A 27,665-nucleotide genomic window follows, 5' to 3' on the forward strand; every position below is an offset into this window, starting at 1 on the left:
GCCTTTGTTCTGTTTCGAGTGCGCTGAACAGCTCAAAGCTGCCGCATCGAGAGTGGTGCGGTAGCCTTCCGCACCTGGCAACGCTCCTGACTTTGACTCGAGTCCAACTCGACAGTTCGAGCGGCCCGCTAAGGGCGGTAAGGTGGTTTGCCCGGAAGCAAGCACACCCGGCAGGCCAATGGGGATCCGTCCCCATGATGCCGCCCTGGGTGTACGCGCCGGCAAGCCTACCTAGTTGCGTAGGGTGGACATACAAGGAAAAATCGAACGGGAAAATAACATGCATGATACTAAAAAGTGCTGCAGAGTTATGTTATATCAAATTGTTGTTGCGGTTCTAACTAGAGATAGCAATAGTCTTGGTTGTGAAACTGCAGCGGTGATAAAGAAAAAAATGGGATGCCTAATCCCGGCGCTGGCCCTCCACCCTCAGAATTCCGCCGACTCGGCTGATGATGGGCTCGATGCGCTCCCTAAGCGGCGCAAGGTCGGTTCCCTCTGGCAAGCTCTCCAGCGCGGCATCGAAGTCGAGGTCGGTGTACTAGTGCGCCACCTTGGTGAGAACCTTGGTCATGGCACCCTGGCAAAACCTCCGGGACTCGTCGGCCAGTGAGGCCGCCTGGTTGGCGTAGAGCCGCTCCAGAGCACCGACGACCTTCTCGAAGAACATGGTCAGGCTGCAATTGGCGCTCACGCCCCGCTCCGGACATACCTCACGTCCGGGATCCCCATGAGGGCCAGCTGCGCGGCGGCCTGGTTGGTGATGGTGGCAAGGCGATCGAGCCAACGGTTCTCGCCCTCCACGTGGTCCATGAAGTTGAGGCCCTCGTTCTTTCGCAACAGCTTCTCGGCCTCCAGCTCCTTGGCCAGGGTCCCCTCTCGGGTTGTGGCCTCCGACAGCACCTCCTCGAGACCCTCCAGCTTCAGCTTGAGGTCTTTGATGGAGTTGTTGGCCTCGGAGAGCTCCCCAGCCTTGCGGACGACCGCGCCCTGTGCCTCTGTCAGGGCACTGTTGAGCGTGTCCTACCCCTGGGACAGCTTCAGGGCCTGCTCCTTCAGCCTGCCGCGCTCTCCCTCCAGCTCCTCCACCTTGCCGACGTGAACCTGGGCCTGGGCATTGAGTGCCTCCTTGTGCCTCTGCTCCAGCTCGCTGGTCCACTGCAAGACGAGCTTCTCCACCTCTGCATCCTTGTCGCGAAGCATGGCGGCAAGCTTCTCCTCGCGCGCAGCAAGGTCCTCCTCTTGGGAGTTCAGCGCGGCCTCGCGCTGGGTCCGAGCAGCTTCGGCGGCCTCGTCCAAGTTCTTCGCCGCCTCCTAAGCTTTCTCGACGTCGGCGAGCTTCATGGTGAGCTCCATGTCGTGCCTGGCCTGCTCACCCTGGGCCGCCTTGAGCTCCTTGTGGGCCTCGCAGAACCAGTCATGCACCTCAGCAACGCGCTTCTGGAGGTCCCCCTCTGCCTTCTCCACCACCACCTCCTTGGGCTTAGCCTTGTCCAGGCGGGCGCAGTGGAGCGCATGGAGCTTCCGGAAGCTAGCGCCCATGGTGTGGACGAGCCGCTCTTCCTGCGAGCCGTCGCCAACGATCGGCTCGTCGACGACTTCAACCCCGACAGCGGCAAGCACTTCGTCGTCGAACACCTCTCCCTCAACGGGTGTCCTGGTGCACGACGCGCCTGGAAGGTGGATGAACAAATCGTCACCCACCCTCAGGTACTTGCTGGAGCCAGAAGCAGCAGAGGAGGAAGGCTGGTCACCAGCCTCCTCCTCCTCCTCGGCAACGGTCTAGCCGGCCTCCCCGGCAGGCCCCTTCCCGGCCTCCTCAGTGGAAGCCTTGTCGGCTTCCCCGATGGGCCCCTTGGCGGCGTCCTCGGCTGCGTCTTTGACGGCCTCCTCAGCGGCGATCCTCTCGGGCGTCCGCCCCGGCGGCCTTGGCGACGCGCTCAATGACGGCGTCCACGTCCTCTGGGTTCACCGAGGAGGAGTCTGGGTGCCGAAGAAGGGGGTGAGGCAAGGCCAAGACCAGGAGCAAAAAAAGGAGGGGGGAAGCAGGGATGAACGGCAAAAGGCTTACATGTGCCAGTACCCGGCTGGGAAACGGAAGCCCCCTTCCCGCCAACATTTGGCGTCGAGGCAAAGCCGCCGGCGCCCAAGTTCTCCTCCTCCTCCATGTGCGTGGGCCCGGTGCCTGGCGCCCTTGCCAAGGACGCCCCCCGGGGCGGCGTGGTCGATGGGGGTGGTGCGTTGGGAGTAGCCCTCTGTGGCTCCTCCTACTATTGTTCTCCTCCTGCGTATCTAACAAGGTCAGCACCAAGGTGTCATGCCCCTGACACATGTCGACGGGAGAAGAGTGATGAACTTACGCCGGGGGCTCTACCGGGGGCTGCTGTCCGGGTTGCTCAACACCACCAATGGCGCCCCCAAAGTACCAACTGGGGGTTGGCTACCCGCCGAGACCTTGGCCCTCTTCGCTCTCTGGGCCAGCGTCTCCCCGTCCCTACAAACATGAAAACAAGTCAAGACAAGCGACGCAGGTTGAGGAGGCAGAGATAACGAAATGGAACCAGATACTTACTCGTCGTCTGCCTCCTCCTCTGCTGTCTTCCTCTTCCCCTCGAGCTGAGGGATCCATAATCAAAAGTGACCTCCATGTCAACATTTGCTGGAGGAGGAGAAGGAGGTGGTGTCTGGCACGCGCAGACGAAGAAGGGGCGGCTGTCTTCTTCTTCACCGCGGCCTTCGCCGGCTTCTTTGCTGCCGCGGCCCTCGTATGGCGCCCGGGCTCCTCCAAGGTCAGCTGTGATCGCGCAGCCCTGCCGGGACGGACCGGCTCGCCATAACTGGCCCGTCGCAGGACTCGCCCCCTCCCTGTAGATGGTGTCGGCTCTGCAGTCTCGGCCTCCTCCGACGATGACTCGTCGGTCAGATCTTCAACCAAAGGAGCCTCGGTGCCGGCGCTGCTGACTCCCCCGGCGGCCACCGCCCACCAGGCGAGCTCCTCCTCCTCCGCGGCCGTCGCGGCCTTGTCCTCCACTCTGCCAGCGTTGCCGGCCTACCTGGCAAGTTGCGCCTCCCTCGCCCTGGTGGCGATGTAGTTCAGCTCCGCCTGGGAGGTGTCTTGGACAAGCAGCCGCTCGGCGTCGGCGTTGACATACGCCTCATGCAGGGTGTCGAAGAACTGCTACACTTCAGTGTCCTCCGGCTCCTTCTAGCTCGGGATGGGGCCGTGCACGTTGCAGTCCGGCATCATGGCGATGATCTCAGACCGACGCGAGTTGTTGCACAACGGGACCACCCCCGTTGGCAGCTTGAACAGAGGCCCCTCGAGGACCTCGTCGGCCTTCCGGCAGCCCTCGCAACCTTACCGGTCCGCTCGACCTTGCCGTCGCGGCCCACGTCGAGCTGGAAGATCCGCTGGCAGAAATGGGCGTGCGCCATCACTGTGAAGTTATCGTTGAGGCCGGGGCGGAGCCGCATGATGTCAGCGGGGTTCGTGAAGAGCCAGGCTGGCCTCCCCTTGTTATGCAGAGGAGCGATCCAGCGACGGATGAAGTCCGCCCCGATCATCTGAAGGGTGAGCCCGGCCTGGGTAAGCTGGAGAATCCTGGTGGTGGTGACCGTGAGCTTTCCGTCGGCGGTGTCGACGTCGCTCCAATCGCTTCAGCGAACCGCCGGCACCCGGCGGACTCTACAGAACACCGGCGGGTCCTTCTCCTCGATCCAGCACCACCAGCCCTGCCATTCTTCCCACCTCTCCTTCATGGCACCGTCCGGGTATGCTCCCTTGGATTTTGGGATCCAGACGATGCACTCCGAGATGGCACCTCCCGTTTGGATCCGAGGGAAGAAGTAATGGCGGAAGAGCGCCGTGTTGGGGTGCACCCCGGCAAAGCCTTCGCAGAGGTGCATGAAAAGGGCCATGCATGCCACCGCATTCGGAGTAAAATCCAGGAGGTGGAAGCCGAAGGTGTGCGTGATGTCGCTGAAGAAATCGGAGGAGGGAGGACAGAGCCCGCAAGAAAAGTAATCAACAAACAAGGGGTATCGATTTGAGGCAGCCTCGGCGCAGTTGGCGGGGATGACGCGCGTGGCCGGATGCCCCGAATTCTCTCCCCCCGTCTTCACTCCCCATAGGGGCCTAAAGGACTCCGGAAGCTCGAACACGTCGACCGTCGAGGGGAAGAAGGCGGACTGCATCCGCTGCGACGCCAGCGCACTCTCCGGCGGCTCCGCGGCTCCGACGTCCTTGGCCACTCCCTTGCCCTTGGTGAATTTTGGCGCCATGTCGACTAGGGGAGGAAGGCTGGACAGAGGGCGGCGGAAGCGCAACGGTGGCAAGCAGGGACGAAGCTTGAGGAAGAAGAGGAAGGCAGGTGGAGGTTTCCGAGATTAGGGTTGCACGGAGGGTAAAAGGAATAGTGAGCCCGCGGTTATCCCTTTTTATGGGGAAGTCGTGGGGCACGCCGCCCTTTACTGCGACATGTCGCATGCGTGTGGAAACTGTCCCACGCATGCCACCCACATCACGCACACCCCTCCATGCTGTGCCTTGTGCGTGGGTCGTGGGAGGCGGAGCGCGCGAAGAATCTTACCACAGTAAAAACCCGCCCCACCTGCCTACGCACCGATTTGGGCCTGGCCCAACAACGTGTTGCGCTTATGTGTGGCCCAGGCCCCGGGGCTCCTGTCGGTGTACAAAAATAGAGGCACATCTTTGTACCCCTTTCCCTGTGCACGGGCAGTGAGAGCCGCGCCCACGGCCACACCAAGCAGAACGAGGGAGGTGACCCAAGGTAAGATCGAAGCCCAAGACAATCAAAGCAACGCCAAGGCCAAGACCACAAAGAGGAGAGGGACGAAGCAAGTTCCCCTGGCAAGACCCTTGCCGGGTGGCCTCAGCGGCCCCGGCAAGACTCTTGCTGGGGCAGCTCGCCCCGCACCAACAGAGCGAGCCACCCTTGAGCCCATGGCTCCCAGTGCCATCATTAGCATGGGGCCAGGACTCGGGAAGGCACCCCTGTGGTGGCATATAGATCTTTGTGAAGACATATTCAAGATCAGATCATAAGACAACGATTCTCGGTAAGATCCTTGCCAAGGAAGGCCACCAGACCCCCGGCAAGATCCTTGCCGGGGACGACAACACGCCACGGCGAGACCCTTGCCAGGCCACCCGGCAAGGCCCTCGCCAAAGACGCCGGCAAGGGCACCGCCAAGCCCACGTCAACCAAACTTCCACCACCGTTCACATGCAGCTGCCAGCCCAACCAGCTGGGCGGGCACCTGCGTGGCAACATGCAGCTTCCAGGCCAACTCATCAAGCGCCTGCGTGGCGGCATGCAGATCTTCGTTAAAGCTCCACCATCGCGCCAACTCAGCTGCCTGCCTGCCTACATGGCACCGCACGCATCCCCGACCGAGGTGCGAGTCGAAGCGAGGAGGAGCGGCGACGGACGAGACGGGCCTCGCCCCCGACCCTGATAAAGTAAGAGGACACCTAAGCGATGCATTAAATGCACCTTGTCGTGTAATACGAGGGATAACCTCGTGCCACTGTAGACCTTTCCACCTCCTGTGTGCCACTATGGCGACCCCTTTTTTACTATAAAAGGAGGCCCGAGGCGACAGGGAGAGGGATTCGGCTCTCTGGAACCACACGCTAACCACAGCTAGTTCGAGAGCTCAAGAACTCTCAGAAATACACCCACCGAAGCAGGACTAGGGTTTTACGCATCCTCGCGGCCCGAACCTGGGTAAACGATCCTTGTGCTGTCTACTAGCCCTGCTCTCCTCGCAACCCTGCACCCCGGCAACCGTAGTAGGGATTCTTGTGATCCCATACGTGTCGTTCCACACCGACACAAATTAAAAGCATAAAACCACATCTAAACATAGGCTAGATGAATTATTTATTACTAAACAGAATCAAAAAGCAAGGAACAAAAATGAAATTGGGTTGCCTCCCAACAAGCGCTATCGTTTAACGCCCCTAGCTAGACATGATGATTTCAATGATGCTCACATAAAAGATAAGAATTGAAGTATAAAAAGAGCATCATGAAGAATGTGACTAGCACATTTAAGTCTAACCCACTTCATATGTATAGGGATTTTGTGAGCAAACAACTTATGGGAACAAGAATCAACTTGCATAGGAAGGTAAAACAAGTATATCTTCCGGATTTTAAGCACATAGAGAGGAAACTTGGTATTATTGCAATTCCTACAAGCATATATTCCTCCCTCATAATAATTTTCAGTAGCATCATGAATGAATACAACAATATTACCATCACATAAAGCATTCTTTTCGTGATCTATAAGCATAGAAAATTTACTACTCTCCACATAAGCAAAATTCTTCTTCTTCAGAATAGTGGAAGTATCATAAGAAACTCGAATACTATAAATTGTTTCCACATTGAAAGAATAATGTTCAGAAAAAGGGTAATCATAATCATGACAAGTTTTATAAATATAATCATCACTACTTTTTATAGCATAAGTGTCATCACAATAATCTGTTGGGGAACGTAGTAATGTCAAAAAAATCCTACACACACGCAAGATCATGGTGATGCATAGCAACAAGAGGGGAGAGTGTGTCCACGTACCCTCGTAGACCGAAAGTGGAAGCGTTAGCACAACATGGGTGATGTAGTCGTACGTCTTCATGATCTGACCGATCAAGTACCGAACGCACGGCACCTCCGAGTTCTGCACACGTTCAACTCGATGACGTCCCTCGAACTTCGATACAGCCGAGTGTTGAGGGAGAGTTTCGTCAGCACGACAGCGTGGTGACGATGATGATGTTCTACTGATGCAGGGCTTCGCCTAAGCACCGCTACGATATGATCGAGGTGGATTATGGTGGAGGGGGGCACCGCACATGGCTAAGAGATCAAGAGATCAATTGTTGTGTCTATTGGGTGCCCCCTGGCCACGTATATAAAGGAGTGGAGGAGGGGAGGGGCCGGCCCTCTCTATGGCGTGCCCTAGGGGAGTCCTACTCCCACCGGGAGTAGGATTCCCCCTTTCCTAGTAGAACTAGGAGCCCTTCCAAGTAGTAGGAGTAGGAGAGAAGGAAAGGGAAAAGAGAAGAGAAGGAAGGAGGGGGCGCAGCCCTTTCCCCTAGTCCAATTCGGACTAGGCCTTCGGGGGGCGCGGCCTACCTCTCTCTCTTTCCCCTAAAGCCCAATAAGGCCCATACACTCCCCGGCGAATTCCCGTAACTCCCCGGTACTCCGATAAATACCCGAATCACTCGGAACCTTTCCGATGTCCGAATATAGTCTTCCAATATATCGATCTTTACGTCTCGACCATTTCGAGACTACTCGTCATGTCCCCAATCTCATCCGGGACTCCGAACTACCTTTGGTACATCAAAACACATAAACTCATAATATAACTGTCGTCGAACTTTAAGCATGCGGACCCTACGGGTTCGAGAACTATGTAGACATGATCGAGACACGTCTCCGGTCAATAACCAATAGCGGAACCTGGATGCTCATATTGGCTCCTACATATTCTACGAAGATCTTTATTGGTCAAACCGCATAACAACATACGTTGTTCCCTTTGTCATCGGTATGTTACTTGCCCGAGATTCGATCGTCGGTATCTCAATACCTAGTTCAATCTCATTACCGGGAAGTCTCTTTACTCGTTCCGTAATACATCATCCTGCAACTAACTCATTAGTTGCAATGCTTGCAAGGCTTATAGTGATGTGCATTACCGAGTGGGCCCAGAGATACCTCTACGACAATCGGAGTGACAAATCCTAATCTCGAAATACACCAACCCAACGAGTACCTTCGGAGACACCTGTAGAGCACCTTTATAATCACCCAGTTACGTTGTGACGTTTGGTGGCACACAAAGTGTTCCTCCGGTAAACGGGAGTTGCATAATCTCATAGTCATAGGAACATGTATAAGTCATGAAGAAAGCAATAGCAACAAACTAAATGATCAAGTGCTAAGCTAACGGAATGGGTCAAGTCAATCACATCATTCTCCTAATTATGTGATCCCGTTAATCAAATGACAACTCATGTCTATGGTTAGGAAACATAACCATCTTTGATCAACGAGATAGTCAAGTAGAGGCATAGTAGTGACACTCTATTTGTCTATGTATTCACACATGTATTACGTTTCCGGTTAATAGAATTCTAGCATGAATAATAAACATTTATCATGATATAAGGAAATAAATAATAACTTTATTATTGCCTCTAGGGCATATTTCCTTCATAATCATCATAAGTAGCAACTTTGTTCTCATCATAATCGATTGAAACCTCTTCCAAGATAGTGGAATCATTACTAAATAAATTCCTGACCTCTCCAAATCCACTTTCATAATTATCACAATAAGATTCAACACCCTCCAAAATAGTGTGATCATTACTTCCTAAAGTTGACACTCTTCCAAACCCACTTTCATCAATATAGTCATCATAAGTAGGGGGCATGCTATCATCATAATAAGTTTGCATATCAAAACTTGAGAGACTAAAAATATCATATTCATTAAACATAGCATCCCCAAGCTTGGGAAAAACATTAATTGCAGCAAATATATTTTCAAACTTGACATTCTCATCAAACATAGCATCCCCAAGCTTGGGCCTTTTCATATCATAAGCATAATCACTCTCATCATTAATAGTATGGATAGCACCAATAGTATAACAATTATCATCATCACAATGAGTAATAGGAGCAACATCATTTGGGAGGGATACATTTTTACCTTTGCTTCTCCGTCTTTTCTTTTTCTTCATCACATCATGTGTGGGTTTAATACTCTTTCCGGAGCTCCTTATTAATGAGATTGGTTGGATAGAAGGATCCTCTTTGTTACCTGACTCATCATAAGAAATAATAGGAGGATATTGGGAAGCCTCTTCCCTTTCATTAGTATTCTCTTCATCCTCTATCTGTTTTCTTTTCTTTATGTAATTGGCAATATAAGGATTTTCAATGCAATTCACCGCACAATACATAAAAATTTCTTCTAGATCAATATCGAGGAATTTCTCAAGGTTATATTCTGGAATATGCTTAGTTATACATTTGATTTCTTCATAACCCAAAAGAAAACTAAGTTCATTATGATGTGCAAGGGAAATCAAATCATCACAATTTTTGGACACGATATGATCATGAAACAATTTGCATTGATTTAAATGACCATGTTCATTGCAAAGTTCACAAGTATGGTGAAGAAATTTTAAATTTTCAGCACAAACATCTAGCCTCTCTTACAACCACTTAGTTTCCAAATACTTATGCCTCTTGCAAAATCTATTTTCCCTAATTGGTGTGTACTTGCAAGCTTTATGCACTCCACAAAAATTGACATGCTTATAAGAGACATTTTCATCATGACTAGTGCAATCATTATTAGTACTATGGATATTCAAGGAGTTCATACTAACAACATTGCAATCATGCTCATCATTCATAGATTTAGTGCCAAACAATTTATAGACTTCTTCTTCTAGCATTTGAGCAAATTTTTCCTTTCCATCATTCTCACGAAAAATATTAAAAAGATGAAGCGTATGAGGTAAACTCAATTCCATTTTTTGTAGTTTTCTTTTATAAACTGAACTAGTGCTAAAACAAGAAACAAAAAGATTCGATTGCAAGATCTAAAGATATACCTTCAAGTGCTAACCTCCCCGGCAACGGCGCCAGAAAAGAGCTTCATGTCTACCACACAACCTTCTTCTTGTAGACGTTGTTGGGCCTCCAAGTGCAGAGGTTTGTAGGACAGTAGCAAATTTCCCTCAAGTGGATGACCTAAGGTTTATCAATCTGTGGGAGGCGTAGGATGAAGATGGTCTGTCTCAAGCAACCCTGCAACCAAATAACAAAGAGTCTCTTGTGTCCCCAACACACCCAATACAATGGTAAATTGTATAGGTGCACTAGTTCGGCGAAGAGATGGTGATACAAGTGCAATATGGATAGTAGATAATGGTTTTTGTAATCTGAAAATATAAAAACAGCAAGGTAACTAATGATAAAAGTGAGCGTAAACGGTATTGCAATGCATTGAAACAAGGCCTGGGGTTCATACTTTCACTAGTGCAAGTTCTCTCAACAATAATAACATAACTGGATCATATAACTATCCCTCAACATGCAACAAAGAGTCACTCCAAAGTCACTAATAGCGGAGAACAAACGAAGAGATTATGGTAGGGTACGAAACCACCTCAAAGTTATCCTTTCTGATCGATCTATTCAACAATCTGTAGTAAAATAACACGAAGCTATTCTTTCCGTTCAATCTATCATAGAGTTCGTACTAGAATAACAGTGTGGGAGTCCTGGATTAGGGGATCTCCGGACAGCCGGACTATCTCCATTGGTCGGACTGTTAGACTATGAAGATACAAGATTGAAGACTTCGTCTCGTGTCCGTATGGGACTCTACTTGGCGTGGAAGGCAAGCTAGGCAATACGTATATGGATATCTCCTCCTTTGTAACCGACCTTGTGTAACCCTAACCCTCTCCGGTGTCTATATAAACCGAAGGGTTTTAGTCCGTAGGACAACAATCACAACATACAATCATACCGTACACTAGCTTCTAGGGTTTAGCCTCTCTGATCTTGTGGTAGATCTACTCTTGTAACACCCATATCATCAATATTAATCAAGCAGGACGTAGGGTTTTACCTCCATCAAGAGGGCCCGAACCTGGGTAAAACTTCGTGTCCCTTGCCTCCTGTTACCATCCGGCCTAGACGCACAGTTCGGGACCCCCTACCCGAGATCCGCCAGTTTTGACACCGACATTGGTGCTTTCATTGAGAGTTCCTCTGTGCCGTCGCCGTTAGGCTTGATGGCTCCTACTATCATCGATGGCGATGCGATCCAGGGTGAGACTTTTCACCCCGGACAGATCTTCGTATTCGGCGGCTTTGCACTGCGGGCTAATTCGCTTGGCCATCTGGAGCAGATTGAAAGCTACGCCCCTGGCCATCAGGTCAGATTTGGAAGTTTGAATTACATAGCCAACATCTGTGGGCACTTGATCTTCGACGGATTCGAGCCACAGCCGGGCGCGCCGCACTATCGCGATGGGTATGACCTAGCTCTGCCACCGGACGGTACCCCAGAGGCCGCGCCCGCATCAGCTTCGACCCTTAGCTCGGAGCCAGCTGCGCTAATCGAGGACGGGCGGCTAGACACCGCCTCAGGGGCTGCAGTCTCGACGGTGATCGAGCCAAACACCAGCATAATCCTCTGCGCAGCCCGTGACTCCAAGGTGCCGGACTCTCTTCCGGAGCCCGAACCATCCGCGCCCCTACCAATCGAATCCAATTGGGCGCCGATCATGGAATTCACCGTTGCGGATATCTTTCAGCACTCGCCCTTCGGCGACATTCTGAATTCACTAAGGTCTCTCTCTTTGTCAGGAGAGCCCTGGCCGGATTACGGCCAACAGGACTGGGATGCGGACGACGAAGATTTCGACGCCCACCCACCACCCACTTTGTAGCCACTGTCGATGATTTCACCAACATGCTCGACTTCGACTCCGCAGACATCGACGGTATGGACAACAATGCAGGAGGCGAAGATGAACCACCGCCCACAGGGCGCTGGACGTCCACTTCATCATATGACGTATACATGGTGGACACACCAAAAGAAGACGACGAGGAGGAATGGAAGGACGCACCAAAGGCGTGTTCCCTTGAGAAGCAGTCAAAGCGGCGGTGCAAGAACCACCCCAAATCCCGCCTCACCAGAAATACCGATCACACAGACCCAGCGTTGGAGCAGGGCGAACCACTGCCGGACCATGGCAATATGGAAAATCAAACCGAACAAACCAATTCTATCAAAGATAATTGTCCGGACGACACAACGCTGGACAGGCACCCGGAGCAGCAGAATGCCCGTCAAAGGCTTGTTGCCACCGTGAGGAGCCTAAAGAAGCAGAAGCAAAGGCTCAAGGCTGCGCAGGACACACTACAAATCAGATGGAGTAAAGTACTCAACACAGCAGCGAAGTACGGCGACAATCGCCCCACCAAGAGCTACCCAAAGTGGAAGTTGCTACCTGAATTCGAAGAGGAGGCCTCAGACCCCTCACAACCAAAAATCAAAACAGCCACCTGGCCGGATAGACGACCTCACGGCCAACATAGAGCGGCAAACAATGCCACTCACAAGACAATACGCGATTCACGCGGGGGCTTGCACCAAAAGGACAGCGCAACCAGATCCATCTATGGACCACACAAGCACGCCCCAGCATACGATATAACATCCGGACAACGCGGTACACCCAGATACAGGGGTGCTGCACACCCCCTATGTTTCACCGATGAGGTGTTGGATCATGAATTTCCAGAGGGATTCAAACCTGTAAACATAGAGGCATGCGACGGAACAACAGACCCTGGGGTCTGGATCGAGGACTATATCCTCCACATCCATATGGCTTGAGGAGATGATCTCCACGCCATCAAGTACTTACCACTCAAACTCAAAGGGCCAGCCCGTCACTGGCTCAAAGGCCTCCCCGAAAACTCCATTGGAAGTTGGGCAGAGCTCGAAGACGCTTTTCGGGCAAACTTTCAAGGGACTTATGTCCGACCTCCGGACGCGGATGATTTGAGTCATATAACTCAACAGCCCGGAGAGTCATCCCGAAAGCTTTGGAACAGGTTTCTTACTAAAAAGAACCAAATTGTCGACTGTCCGGACGCCGAAGCCTTGGCAGCTTTTAAGCACAGCGTCCGTGACGAATGGCTTGCCCGACACCTCGGCCAAGAAAACCCGAGAACGATGGCAGCATTAACAAGCCTCATGACCCGCCTTTGCACGGGTGAGGACAGCTGGCTAGCCAGATGCAGCACCAGCGACCCCAGTACATCCGAAGTTAGAGATGGAAACGGGAAATCACGGCGCAACAGCAATAACAAACGCCAGAACAAAGGAGACAGCACGAAGAACACGGCAGTAAACGCTGGATTCAAAAGCTCTCGGCCAGGTCAGAAGCCACCCTCTCAAGGCGCCAGAGACGAACTCTCCAGCCTGAATAAAATTCTGGACCAAATATGTCAGGTCCATAGCACCCCTGGCAAACCAGCCAATCATACCCACAGAGAATGTTGGGTCTTCAAGCAGTCCGGCAAGCTCAACGCCGTACACAAGGGGGAGGATACACCAAGCGAAGATGAGGGTGAGCCTCTCAAGGGAGACGCTGGGGAACAAAAGAAATTTCCACTAGAAGTCAAAACAGTAAATGTGTTGCACGTGATCAATGGAAGAAACAAAACGACACTCACAGAAAAATACGCCCGAAGTCCTGTCACCGCGGAGTCCTGCCACTGGTCGTCTCAACCGATCACTTTCAACCATCATGTTACTCAGCAAGTATCCGGCGTGCAGGATGGGCTGCCCTGGTATTAAACCCAATAATTGACGGATACCGCCTCGCACGAGTCCTGATGGACGGTGGCAACAGTCTAAATCTGATATACCAGGATACAATCCGCAAAATGGGGATAGACCCAACAAAAATTGCCATAGCAATATTACCTTTAAATGAGTAATGCCAGGCCCAGGGGCTCGTTGCACGGGCTCCCTACTACTAAAAGTTATATTCGGCTTCCCCGATAACTTCCGTAACGAACATCTAACCTTCCACATCGCTCCATTCCAAAGTGGCTATCAAGCACTACTCGGACGCGAAGCTTTCGCTCGCCTTAATGCAATACCACACTATGCTTCCCTCACACTCAAGATGCCCGGTCCACGTGGCATCATTACAGTGAACGGAAATATTAAGCAATTTCTGCGCGCCGAAGAGCGTGCGGCTGCCTTGACAGTCGCACACTAAAAAGGGCCTTACCAACTAAAACATTTAGCAGGTCGTCACGACCTCGGACACGGTTAGACGAGTCTGGTGCAGCTATATGCAATTTATACCGGATCAATGATCACACCCCTATTACAAATACAAGGGGCTCAGCATGCGCAGACAAGTGGCAATTCTTACTCACCTTGAATTATACATGGTCTATTTAAAAACTATCTTTTGCACAACAGCTTTTTTACCTAAGCTCCTCTCTTTTACAGATAATCATCGTGCTACACCCGTCCAGGATACGGCACAACGGAGATACAGGTGCAGACGTGCAGCAGGGACCCGCTCCAAGGATTCTTTTTAGATTAGGACCCTGCGTAAACCTTTTTTACCGTCTCTTGTTGATACATATCCACCGAATTCTCAGCACAATTGAGAAGGATGTTGATGTCTTGGCATGTGGCCACGTCAGAATAATGCACGTACCTGGACACAAGGGGCTCCTTACAAGCGGCACTATTTCGGCCCGGTTTATACCATAAAGACTGAATACCTTAGGGAGTGTTCGGCGTCGCGAGTTCGGCCTTATATGCATCAGCTCCGAATCATTGTCTTTGGTCAAATGTTGGGTTTGCCCGGCTCCTGTGTTTTGGTGCCTTACGTTCCGCTTTACCGGCTAAGGTAGCACCAGGAGAACTACTGCGATTGTGTCCTGGTTCATCCGGACAAGCGCCTCAGTAGAGAAAGCCGAAAACTGACTGTCATGATATAGTGTGAGACTGGTCAACCGCTCAATGACCTATCGGAATGTCAGAATTCCTCCGCCTTAAAGAAGGGCCATTTTCTGGCTAGGCATATACGCACCCCGCGATCGGGAGAGTGCGGAGCCACCAGGGGCTATCTAGTAGCCCCACTGTCAAACTCCTATGGCTAAGTGAAAGTGTTAAAGCATTATAGTCCGGTTGCCTCACTCGCTGCGCTATCACCTCCTTATCAGGACCAAGATGTTGGGTTAAGTGTGAACACACATTTTTTGCGAGCACCTCCGCATTATATGCGTGGGGGTTGAAGCCGACGGCTGCAATCTTTCAGGTTATACACATGTATACATAAACGGCCGCACATGAGGCATCATACTACTTTCAGGCAAAAGTATAAACATAGCCATATAAAAACTTCATAAAAGCATTATGTTTACAATGAGAATACATATCACTCAAACATAATATTTTTCGAGCACTGGGCCTCTATAAAATGAGCACCCTCAAGAACTTCCTCGAAATAATGTTCGGCAGCCACACGGCCTATGGCCGAACCCTGCGACGCAACAGTGGTAGCCTCCATCTCCGCCCAGTATGCTTTAACACGGGCAAGGGCCATCTGCGAGCCTTCTATGCACGCCGACCTCTTCATCGCATTAATGCGCGGCACCACATCAAGGAACTGCTGCATTAAGCTGAAATAGCTATTCGGCTTAGGCCCTTCCGGCCATAGCTGATTCACAACAGACCTCATGGCGAGTCCGGACAACCTATTCAGTTTGGCCCATTCGGCTAGCTGGTTAGTCAATGAAAGCGGACGCTCTGGAATGTGGAATTGCGTCCAGAACAGCTTGTCCACTTAATGATCTGTCTGACCTTGGAAGTAGTTGGTCGCATCGGCAGCGCTTGCCGCCAAATCCATATACGCATCTGCCGAGCACCACAGCCGATCCAGAGGGGCATATCGTGGATCTCCGAACTTCCTCCGTAACATGAAGGCTTTCCCAGCCGCAATATCCCCGGCTTCCCGCAGCTCCTCCTTCTTCGCTCTCATAGCAGAACGGGTGTCTTTGTCTGCCACCGCGGCCTTCTCAAGGTCCGTTGCCTTTGCTCGATTTTCTTTCTCAAGGACTCGGCAACAGTCGGCAGTGTCTTTTAATTCTACGGCTATCTTGGCCATCTTCTCCTGGCTCCCACAATGTGCGGCCTTCTCGGCTTTCAACTCTTCGGCTGCCTTCAAAGCAGCCGCATTACTAACCCTCGCTTGTTCCTTGGCTCGGGCAAGTTCCGCCTGCAAGGCTTCCATGGTGGCAGCTCCATCTGCAGTCACAACATATTAAAGATACTGGCATTATGCTGCTCTTACTATGTGGCGTTCACCAGATGATAACACGTACCCTGTGCCTCGTCAAGCCTCTTGTTAACAAGCTCGATGTCGGCGTCTGCCACATCCAGTTGCCGTTTTAATTGGGTAAACTCATTAGTCCGGCTAGCCACCGGAGCTTCCACCACCTGCACATAAAGGCAGTCTGGTTATTGCCTAGGAATACGATCCTCTGTTCGCCGCCATTCTCGACGACAACCAGAGTCTCAGGGGCTACTATCTACATAGGGCACACCTAACATGTGCAGTACTATCACATATTATCTCACATACCTCAAAGCCTGTTAGTAGACTCATAAAGGCTTCATGTAATCCGCTTTCAGTGGACGAGATTCTCTCCACCACCGTACCCATCAACATACGGTGCTCTTATGAGATGGCCGCTCGCCCCACCAACTCCCCCAGAACGTCCGACCGCACACCAGGCGGTGCCGGACTATTTCGTATGCTCTCTTCGGCAGCCGGACACTAGGGACTTCTGGGGTCTACGAGATTATCTTCTGGCCTCATCGGATCTGGAGAGGCCCTCCGCGACGACACTTCGGGGTCGCCCGCTTCTGGAGCGGAGGAGTCCGGGGGAGGCGTTTCGCTCTCCATCATCTCCGGAAGAAGATCCCCTGAAGACGAACTAATTTGAGAGGGGCTGAGGCCCGAACTGCAAGATATATGTGGTGGTTGTTTTCTTAGAGGAAAAAGATAGCATACTCTTACTATTAAAATATTTTGGGATCACTTACGACTCGTTGGAGGGCTGATCCCCTCGCGGACTTTGTGCGGCAAAAGCACCCCCCGAGGCAGGACCCTCTGTGGGAGACTTCTTCTCCCGTTTGGAGGCCTCGGCTTCCGGATCCTCGGAAGCAGTCATTTGCCTCCCCCGGTCGTCCTCCTTCGTGGAAACGCTCGCTCCCTCGGTCGGAGCAGGTAGCGATGGGGGCCCGTGTTCGCCCGTATTATCCCCCTCGGTATCTTCCTTCAAGGGCTCCAGGCAAGGTGCGACCTCGAGCATCTTCTCCAATAACGGATTTTCCAAACCCTCAGGGAGGGGGCCAAACACCGAATCATCTTTGCCTTCGTTAGCCAGTCCTGGTCAAAAGGCGAACTATGAAAAATAACCTCGAATAAAAGACAGTGTGTTCGGCTAGAGGATTTCTTACTTGTTCGGCGGCGCGGTTACTGCTCAGGACCACGTCCTCGGTGATATCCGGACATTCCACTTGAGGTCCGAAGAATGACTTGTACATCTCCTCGTGCGTCAGGCCGAGGAAACCTTGAATGGCACGTGGTCCCTCTGGGTTGAACACCCATAAGCGCAGGGGCCGGCGTTTGCAAGGTTGGACTTGATGAACCAGCATAACTTGTATTACTGCAACCAAATTGAAATCTCCCTCGAAGAGAACTCGGATGCGGCTTTGCAGTATAGGCATGTCCTTGGCTGGGCCCCAGCTCAGACCCCTGCTAATCCATGACATCAGTTGTGGTGGGGGGCCCGAGCGGAAAGTGGGGGCAGCCGCCCACTTGGTACTTCTGGGAGCCGTGACATAAAACCACTCCCGTTGCCATAATTCGGGCACCTCTGGAAAGGAACCTCTCGGCCATGGAGCTCCTGCCATCTTGCCTATTGATGCACCTCCGCACGCTGCTTGTTGCCCCTTGATCATCTTTGGCTTTACTTCAAAGGTCTTGAGCCGCAGGCCAAAGTGAGGGGTAACACGGAGGAAGGCCTCACACACGACAATAAATGTCGTGATGTGGAGAAAGGAGTCCGGGGCTAGATCGTGGAAACCTAACCCGTAATAGAACATCAAGCCCCTGATGAAAGGATCTAGAGTGAGGCCTAGACCTCGGAGGAAGTGGGAGACGAACACAACTTTCTCGTTGGGTTCGGGAGTAGGGACGACCTGCCCTCGAGCAGGCAGCCGATCTGAAACCTCGGCGGTCAGATATCTGGCCTCCCTCAACTTCTTAATGTCCTCTTCCGTAACGGAGGAGGGCGTCCATCGGCCTTGAAGGCTGGAACCGGACATGGTTGAAGATCCGGAGCACCTGACCTGGGCTTTGGGTGTTAGAACTCGAGGCGGGCAAAGGGTTTGATTGAGCACGGGAGGGAAAAAGCGAAAACCTTGTCCCCTTATAAAGAGGGTGAATGTCAAGCGTCCTCTCCGTAGCCGTTTAGGACTTACCTATAATCTAGGAGTCCTAGACACGGTTGGGTTACCCACGAACCGCATTAATGAGAATCCCGTAATTAGGGGAACATGATCTCCGCTTCGGCAAGACGTGTCAAGAAACCGCCTCGCGTTATGTGTGGGGCTGGTTAAGAGAAACGGTTCGAATAATCACCGGGCCATGACATGACGTCATGCTGTCAAAACAAGCCAACAAATTAGATCTGCAGAAAAATTATTCTCTCTGCGATGGAATGTGGAACTTATTTTGCAGGGTCAGACACTATCCTCGTATTCAACTTCTTCTGTAATGTATTCGGAGAAGGAACCCGCCTTGCAATGCCGAAGACAACTGCGCACCGGACTCCTCGTCATTGAAGCCTGGTTTAGGGGCTACTGTGGGAGTCCTAGATTAGGGGGTCTCCAGACAGCCGGACTATCTCCATTGGCCGGACTGTTAGACTATGAAAATACAAGATTGAAGACTTCGTCTCGTGTCTGGATGGGACTCTACTTGGCGTGGAAGGCAAGCTAGGCAATACGTATATGGATATCTCCTCCTTTGTAACCGACCTTGTGTAACCCTAACCCTCTCCGGTGTCTATATAAACCGAAGGGTTTTAGTCCGTAGGACAACAATCACAACATACAATCATACCGTAGGCTAGCTTCTAGGGTTTAGCCACTTTGATCTCGTCGTAGATCTACTCTTGTAACACCCATATCATCAATATTAATCAAGCTGGACGTAGGGTTTTACCTCCATCAAGAGGGCCCAAACCTGGGTAAAACTTCGTGTCCCTTGCCTCCTGTTAACATCCGGCCTAGACGCACAGTTCGGGACCCCCTACCCGAGATCCACTGGTTTTGACACCGACAAACACCTTAAGATACAAATCAACCAAAACCCTAATGTCACCTAGATACTCCAATGTCACCTCAAGTATCCGTGGGTATGATTGTACAATATGCATCACACAATCTCAGATTCATCTATTCAACCAACACGAAGAACTTCAAAGAGTGCCCCAAAGTTTCTACCGGAGAGTCAAGACGAAAACGTGTGCCAACCCCTATGCATAAGTTCAAGGTCACAGAACTCGCAAGTTGATCACCAAAACATACATCAAGTGGATCACATGATATCCCATTGTCACCACAGATAAGCACATGCAAGACATAAATCAAGTGTTCCCAAATCCTTAAAGACTCAATTCGATAAGACAACTTCAAAGGGAAAACTCAATTCATCACAAGAGAGTAGAGGGGGAGAAACATAATAAGATCCAACTATAATAGCAAAGCTCGTGATACGTCAAGATCGTACCACGTCAAGAACACGAGAGAGAGAGAGAGAGATCAAACACATAGCTAATGGTACATACCCTTCGCCCCGAGGGAGAACTACTCCATCCTCGCCATGGAGAGCACCGGGATAATGAAGATGGCCACCGGAGAGGGATTCCGCCCCTCCGGCAGGGTGCCAGAACGGGTCTAGATTGGTTTTCGGTGGCTAAAGAGGCTTCTGGCGGCGGAACTCCCGGTCTATTTCTGTCTCTCTGATGTTTTAGGGTATATGGACATATATAGACGAAAGAAGTCGGTCAGGGGAGCCACGAGGGGCCCACGATGGTGGGGGCGCTCCCAGGGGACAGGCGCACTTCCCTGCCTCGTGGCCACCTCGAAGCTTCCCTGGCATAAACTCCAAGTCTACTAGATTGCTTCCATTCCAAAAATAACTTTCCCGAAGGTTTCATTCCGTTTGGAATCCGTTTGATATTCTTTTTCTTCGAAACACTGAAATAGGCAAGAAAACAACAATTTTGGCTGGGCATCCGGTTAATAGGTTAGTCCCAAAAATAATATAAAAGTGTATAATAAAGCCCATAAACATCCAAAACAGATAATATAATAGCATGGAACAATCAAAAATTATAGATACGTTGGAGACGTATCAGTGACTTTGGAGTGACTCTCTGTTGTACGTTGAGGGATTGGTATATGATCTAATTGTGTTATCCTTGTTCAGAGAACTTGCACTAGTGAAAGTATGAACCCTACGCCTTGTTTCGAAGCATTGCAATACCATTTTCGCTCACTTTTGTTAATATTTACCTTGTTGTTTCTATATTTTGAGATTGCAAAAACCTATATCTACCATTCATATTGCACTTGTATCACCATTTCTTCGCCTAACTAGTGCACCTATACAATTTAACATTGTATTGGGTGTGTTGGGGACACAAGAGACTCTTTGTTATTTGGTTGCAGGGTTGTTTGAGAGAGACCATCTTCATCCTATGCCTCCCATGGATTGATAAACCTTAGTTCATCCACTTGAGGGAAATTTTCTACTGTCCTACAAAACTCTGCGCTTGGAGTCCCAACACGAGTCTACAAGAAGAAGGTTGCGTAGTCGACATCAAGATCTTTTCTAGCGCCGTCGCCAGGGATGTTAGTGCTTGAAGGTATACCTTTAGATCTTGCAATCAAATCTTTTAGTTTCTTGCTTGATCACTATTTAGTCTATAAAAGAAAATTACAAAAAAATGGAATTGAGGTTGCCTCATATGCTTGATCTTTTTAATGTCTTTCGTGAAAATAAGGATTCCGATAATTGTGCCAAAGTGTTAGAAGTAGAATGCATTAAAATGTTTGGCACTAAATCTTTGAATGATGAGCATGATTGCAATGTTGTTAGTATGAATTTCATGAATATCCTTGATGCTAATGATATGCAAAGTCATAAGCTTGGGGATGCTATGTTTGCTGAAGATGATATTTTTTGTCCCCCAAGTTTTGATGAGCAAATTTATTATGATGAAAGCATGCCTCCTATCTATGATGTTTATTGTGATGACATGTATTCTATAAAGAGTAATGATAACCATGAAACTTGTCATCATGATTTTAACCAAGTATCTCTTGATAGCTATTTTGTTTAATTTGCTCCTCCCACTACTACGAATGAGAAGAATTTTGCTTATGAGGGGAGTAGTAAAATTTCTATGCTTGTGCATAATGAAAATAATGCTTTGTGTGATAGCTATATTGTTGAATTCATTCATGATGCTACTGAAGATTATTATGAGGGAGGAATATATGCTTGTAGGCATTGCGATAATATCAAGTTTCCTCTCTATGTGTTGAAAATCTTGAAGTTATGCTTGTTTTACCTTCCTATGCTAGTTGATTCTTACCACCATGAATTGTTTGCTCACAAATTCCCTATGCATAGGAAGTGGGTTAGGCTTAAATGTGTTAGTCATATGCTTCATGATGCTCTCATCATGCTTCAATTCTATCTTTTATGTGAGTATCATTGAAATCATTATGCCTAGCTAGGAAGACAATAAAGAAAAGCGGTTGTTGGGAGACAACCCAACATTTATACCTACTATTTTTGTGTGCATGATTAGTCTACAATATTAATCATGTTTTACAGCTTTTGTTTCAATAAAGTGCCAAGTAATACCTTGGGATGGCTTACGGTGATAGTTGATTTGATCTTGCTGAAAAACAAAAACTTTTGCGCTCAGGAAAACAATTCTCATTTTTAACAGAAGCATGATAAAATAGTTATTTTTTGTAGAATATTAATAAACAAATATCTCATATTGTCCTAATTTTTCAGAATTTTTGGAGTAACAGAAGTATGGTTCGTGTTCAGATCATTACAAATTGTTTTGTTTTTGATAGATTCTATTTTTGATGCATAGTTTGCTTGTTTTCTAGTTTCTATGGCTTATTGCTTAATATAAATTGTATAAATGATAGGGTACAGTAGGCATCATGTGGGGAAAATATGGATCGTGTCTTGACAGTACGTAAGTGGTGATTTGCTTTCTTATACTTATGAAGCTTACGAGTTTTCTGTTGAGTTTTGTGTTGTGAAGTTTTCAAGTTTTGGGTAAAGTTTCGATGGACTAGGAATAAGGAGTAGAAAGAGCCTAAGCTTTGGGATGCTCAAGGCATCCCAAGGTAATATTCAAGGACAACCAAGAGCCTAAGCTTGGGTATGCCCCAGATGGCATCCCCTCTCGTCTTCGTTCATCGGTAACCTTACTTGGAGCTATATTTTTATTCACCACATGATATGTTTTTGCTTGGAGCGTCATTTTATTTTATTAGTATTTGCTTGATATTATTTAGATTAATGTTTTCATCCTTTATTTCAATAAAAAGGTCAAGTATAGCCTTTACCATGCTTATTTTACAAGTCTATATGTTGTTGTTTGAAAACAGAAAGTTTGTTGTTATGTTTTGAATATTTGTGAATAGTCAGAACATGATAAAATCTTGAACTTCTTACACAATCAGTAACAACAAATTATCTATAGTGTGGTAATTTTTCAGAATTTTGGACTTAAACAAGTATGATTCCTTTTGCATTCTTTACAGACTATCCTGTTTAGACAGATAGCTGTTATGATTGCATATGTTTGCTTGTTTAATGATTCTATTTGAGGATAGGAGTGTTAAATATGCAGAGGCATTTAGTAGTCAATATAAAAATATAATTTTAGTGATTTTATATAGTAGAGAATGATAAGGTTTTGCATGGATTTATACTAACTTATCTCACGAGTTCTTGTTGAGTTTTGTGTGGATGAAGTTTTTAAGATTTAGGGAAACCGCGATATGAAAGGAATTAAGGAGACACAAAATCTCAAGCTTGGGGAGGCCCAAGGCATCCCTAGTTAATATTACAAGAAATCTCAAGCATCTAAGCTTGGGGATGCCCCGATAGGCATCCCACCTTTCTTCTTCAAGAACGATCGGTTAGTATCGGTTGAGCCTAAGTTTTTGCTTCTTCACATGATATGTGCTATCCTTGCAATGTCATTTTATTTTATTTTGCTTGTTATTTGAATAAGGTACTTAAGACCTGAAATTATTTATGAGAAGGAGTCTTCACATAGTTACATAATTATTCAACTACTTATTGATCTTCACTTATATCTTTTGGAGTAGTTTGTCATTTGCTCTAGTGCTTCACTTATATCCTTTTAGAGCACGGCGATGGTTTTATTTTGAAGAAATTGATGAACTCTCATGCTTCACTTATATTATTTTGAGAGTACCTAAACAGCATGGCAATTAGCTTTGGTTATAAAATTAGTCCTAATATGATAGGCATCCAAGAGGGATATAATAAAAACTTTCATATAAAAGTGCATTGAATACTATGAGAAGTTTGATTTCTTATGATTGTTTTGAGATATAAAGATGGTGATATTAGAGTCATGCTAGTGAGTAGTTGTGAATTTGAGAAATAATTGTGTTAAAGTTTGTGAGTCCCGTAGCATGCATGTATGGTGAACTGTTATGTGATGAAGTCGGAGCATGATTTATTTATTGATTATCTTCCTTATGAGTGGCGGTCGGGGACGAGTGATGGTCTTTTCCTACTAATCTATCCCCCTAGGAGCATGCGCGTAGTACTTTGTTTCAATGACTAATAGATTTTTGCAATAAGTATGTGAGTTCTTTATGACTAATGTTGAGTCCATGGATTATACGCACTCTCACCCTTCCACCATTGCTAGCCTCTCTTGTAGCACGCAACTTTCGCCGGTACCATAAACCCACCATATACCTTCCTTAAAACAGCCACCATGCCTACCTATTATGGCGTTTCCATAGCCATTTCGAGATATATTGCCATGCAACTTCCACCGTTCTTTTTATTATAACATGCTCCATCATTGTCATATTGCTTTGCATGATCATGTAGTTGACATCGTATTTGTGGCAAAGCCCCCATTCATAATTCTTTCATACATGTCACTCTTGATTCATTGCACATCCCTGTACACCGCCGGTGGCATTCATACAGAGTCTTATTTTGTCTAAGTATCGAGTTGTAACTCTTGAGTTGTAAGTAAATAAAAGTGTGATGATCATCATTATTAGACACTGTCCTAGTGAGCATAGGATGATGGAGACTATAATTCCCCCATAAGTCGGGATGAGACTCCGGACAAAAAAAGAGGGCAAAAAATGAGAGAAGGCCCAAATAAAAAAATGAGAGAAAAGAGAGAAGGGGCAATGCTACTATCCTTTTACCACACTTGTGCTTCAGAGTAGCATCATGATCTTCATGATAGAGAGTCTCATATGTTGTCACTTTCATATACTAGTGGGAATTTTCATTATAGAACTTGGCTTGTATATTCCAATGTTGGGCTTCCTCAAATTTCCCTAGGTCTTCATGATCAAGCAGGTTGGATGCACACTCACTTAGTTTCCTTTTGAGCTTTCATAAACTTATAGCTCTAGTGCATCCGTTGCATGGCAATCCCAACTCACTCACATTGATATCTATTAATGGGCATCTCCATAGCCCGTTGATACACCTAATTGATGTGAGATTATCTCCCTATTTTGTCTTCTCCACAACCACCTTCTATACCACCTATAGTGTTATGTCCATGGCTCATGCTAATGTATTGCGTGAAAGTTGAAAAAGTTTGAGAACATCAAAAGTATGAAACAATTGCTTGGCTTGTCATGGGGGTTGTGCATGATTTGAATATTTTGTGTGAGGAAGATGGAGCATAGCTAGACTATATGATTTTCTAGGGATAAACTTTCTTTGGCCATGTTATTTTGCGAAGACATAATTGCTTTATTAGTATGCTTGAAGTATTATTGTTTTTATGTCAATATTAAACTTTTGTTTTGAATCATGCAGATCTAAACATTCTTTCCACAATAAAGAAATTACATGGACAAATATGTTAGGTAGCATTCCACATCAAAAATTATGTTTTTATCATTTACCTACTTGAGGACGAGCAAGAATTAAGCTTGGGGATGCTTGATACGTCTCTAACGTATCTATAACTTTTGATTGTTCCATGCTATTATATTCTCTATCTTGGATGTTTTATATGCTATTTCATATGATTTTCGGGACTAACCTATTAACCTAGAGCCTAGTGCCAGTTTATGTTTTTTCCTTGTTTTTCAGTTTCGCAGGAAAGGAATATTATAGTTGGATATTATGATGTTTCTCCCCCTCTACCTTCTTGTAATGGATTGATTTTTCCCTTTGAAGTTATCTTATCGGATTGAGTCTTTAAGGATTTGAGAACACTTGATGTATGTCTTGCATGTACTTATCTGTGGTGACAATGGGATATTCACGTGATCTACTTGATGTATGTTTTCGTGATCAACTTGCGGGTTTTGTGACCTTGTGAACTTATGAATAGGGGTTGGCACACGTTTTCTTCTTGACTCTTCGGTAGAAACTTTGGGGCACTCTTTGAAGTTCTTTGTGTTGGTTTGAACAGATGAATATGCGATTGTGTGATGCATATTGTATAATCAAACCCGCGAATACTTGTGGTGACATTGGAGTATCTAGGTGACATTAGGGTTTTGGTTTATGTGTGTCTAAGGTGTTATTTTAGTACAAACTCTAGGGTTGTTTGTGACACTTATAGGAATAGCCCAATAGATCGATCAGAAAGAATAACTTTGAGGTGGTTTCGTACCCTACAATAAATCTCTTCATTTATTCTCCGCTATTAGTGACTCTCTGTTGCACATTGAGGGATTGCTATATGATCTAATTATGTTATCATTGTTGAGAGAACTTGCACTAGTGAAAGTGTGAACCCTAGGCCTTGTTTTGAAGCATTGCTATACCATTTTCGCTCACTTTTGTTACTAGTTACCTTGCTGTTTTATATTTTTCAGATTGCAAAACCTATATCTACCGTCCATATTGCACTTGTATCACCATCTCTTCATCGAACTAGTGCACTTATACAATTTACCATTGTATTGGGTGTGTTGGGGACACAAGAGACTATTTATTATTTGGTTGTAGGGTTGTTTGAGAGAGACCATCTTCATCCTACGCCTCCCACGGATTGATAAACCTTAGGTCATCCACTTGAGGGAAATTTGCTACTGTCCTACAAAACTCTGTGCTTGGAGGCCCAATACGAGTCTACAAGAAGAAGGTTGCGTAGTAGACATCAGATAACTCCTCTCTAAATGGGAAGGACCCTATGTTATCGAGGAGGTCTATCGATCTGGAGCTATCAAAATAAATAATGTTGAAGGTACTAACCCGAAGGTTGTCAATGGGCAACGAATAAAACATTATATCTTAGGTACGCCCATTAATGTTGAAAGCAATATTATCCAAACTATGACATAGGAAGAACAGATAACAGAAACCTTCCGGAACACTCCAGAATCGTGAAGGTACATGATACGGTAAGTAAACGGACTCCGAAAAATTTGCAAAAATATTTTTTGTCAGTTTTGGAATATTTAACAAATTAGGAAAACAAGAAACTACCAGGAAGGTGACCCTGGTGGGCACAAGATACCAAGGCGCGCCCAGGTGGGTTGTGCCCACCTCGGGTGCCTTCCGTACTCCGTTTTCTTCTCTTTGCTTGTTTCACAAGATAAAAAATCTTTATATACCCCCCAAACCTATTAACCACCGTATCACAGAGAAATCTTCTATTTTCTTTTCCTTGCTCTTTTCGGTCAGATCTGTTGAGCCAGGCATCACGTCTTCTTCTTCCTCCAACAACGTGGAAGAGGATGCTTGGTTGATGAAGATTGAGTTCAAGAGAGAAGAGCCCATAGAAGCCGTCAAATGGGACAAGAGCAAGGAGGCTACCGGATACCAAGCACCGGTGGTTGAGCAGGCCTGGCCTGCTGAGGAGGAAGAAGAAGATATCCTCAAACCTTACTATGATCATCTCACCCCCACCGAGATCGAAGCCTTTCGGATCATTGAAACGGTTTGCGTGCAATATAAATATCTCACCCGTGAAAATATTTTGTTGCAAGAGCACATCATCGCCCTTCAGAGAGTCATCCGTAGATTGGAGAATCTGTTGATCAGGAAGGACAAGATCGCTACCACTTCATCACCACCTCCTCCTTCTTCATCACCAAAGGAAAATTGAGTATCGGGTATGGGCACTCCCCTTGGCTTGCGCCAAGCATGGGGGAGGTGCCCCGGTATCATATCACCTCCACTATCTTTTTCCTTTATTTACTTTAGTTCAATCCATAGTTATCTTTTGCTTTAGATGACTAAAAGCTTAGTTCGATCCTTTGTTTTCGAGAGTTTGCTTAGTGATCCATCTTTGTAATCATGTATGAGATATATAATAAAGTTTAGTTTGAGTTTTTCTTTCTTTACTTTCATGTTTCAATAAAAAGAAAGGAAATAAATGAAAAGGATCATATGCTAATCTTATGGTAAGTAATGACACCACATAAGGAAAAGTATAAGTAGAAAATTTTATTGGAGATTGACAAACATAGGATTGGTCAATGATGCAATTAATGAAAGAATTAATAAGGGAAGAGAAGATTCACATGCAAATACACTATCCTGGAAATCTTTTGTGATTGTGAGCCCCCATCAAAATATTATATGCCAAAATTGTTGACATTGGACAAGGAAGACAACGTAATGGTTTATGTTTGTTCATATTCACATAGAAGTTATATTG

This window comes from Triticum dicoccoides, chromosome 3A (genome assembly GCF_002162155.2).
Source record: "Triticum dicoccoides isolate Atlit2015 ecotype Zavitan chromosome 3A, WEW_v2.0, whole genome shotgun sequence".
NCBI lineage: Eukaryota > Viridiplantae > Streptophyta > Magnoliopsida > Poales > Poaceae > Triticum > Triticum dicoccoides.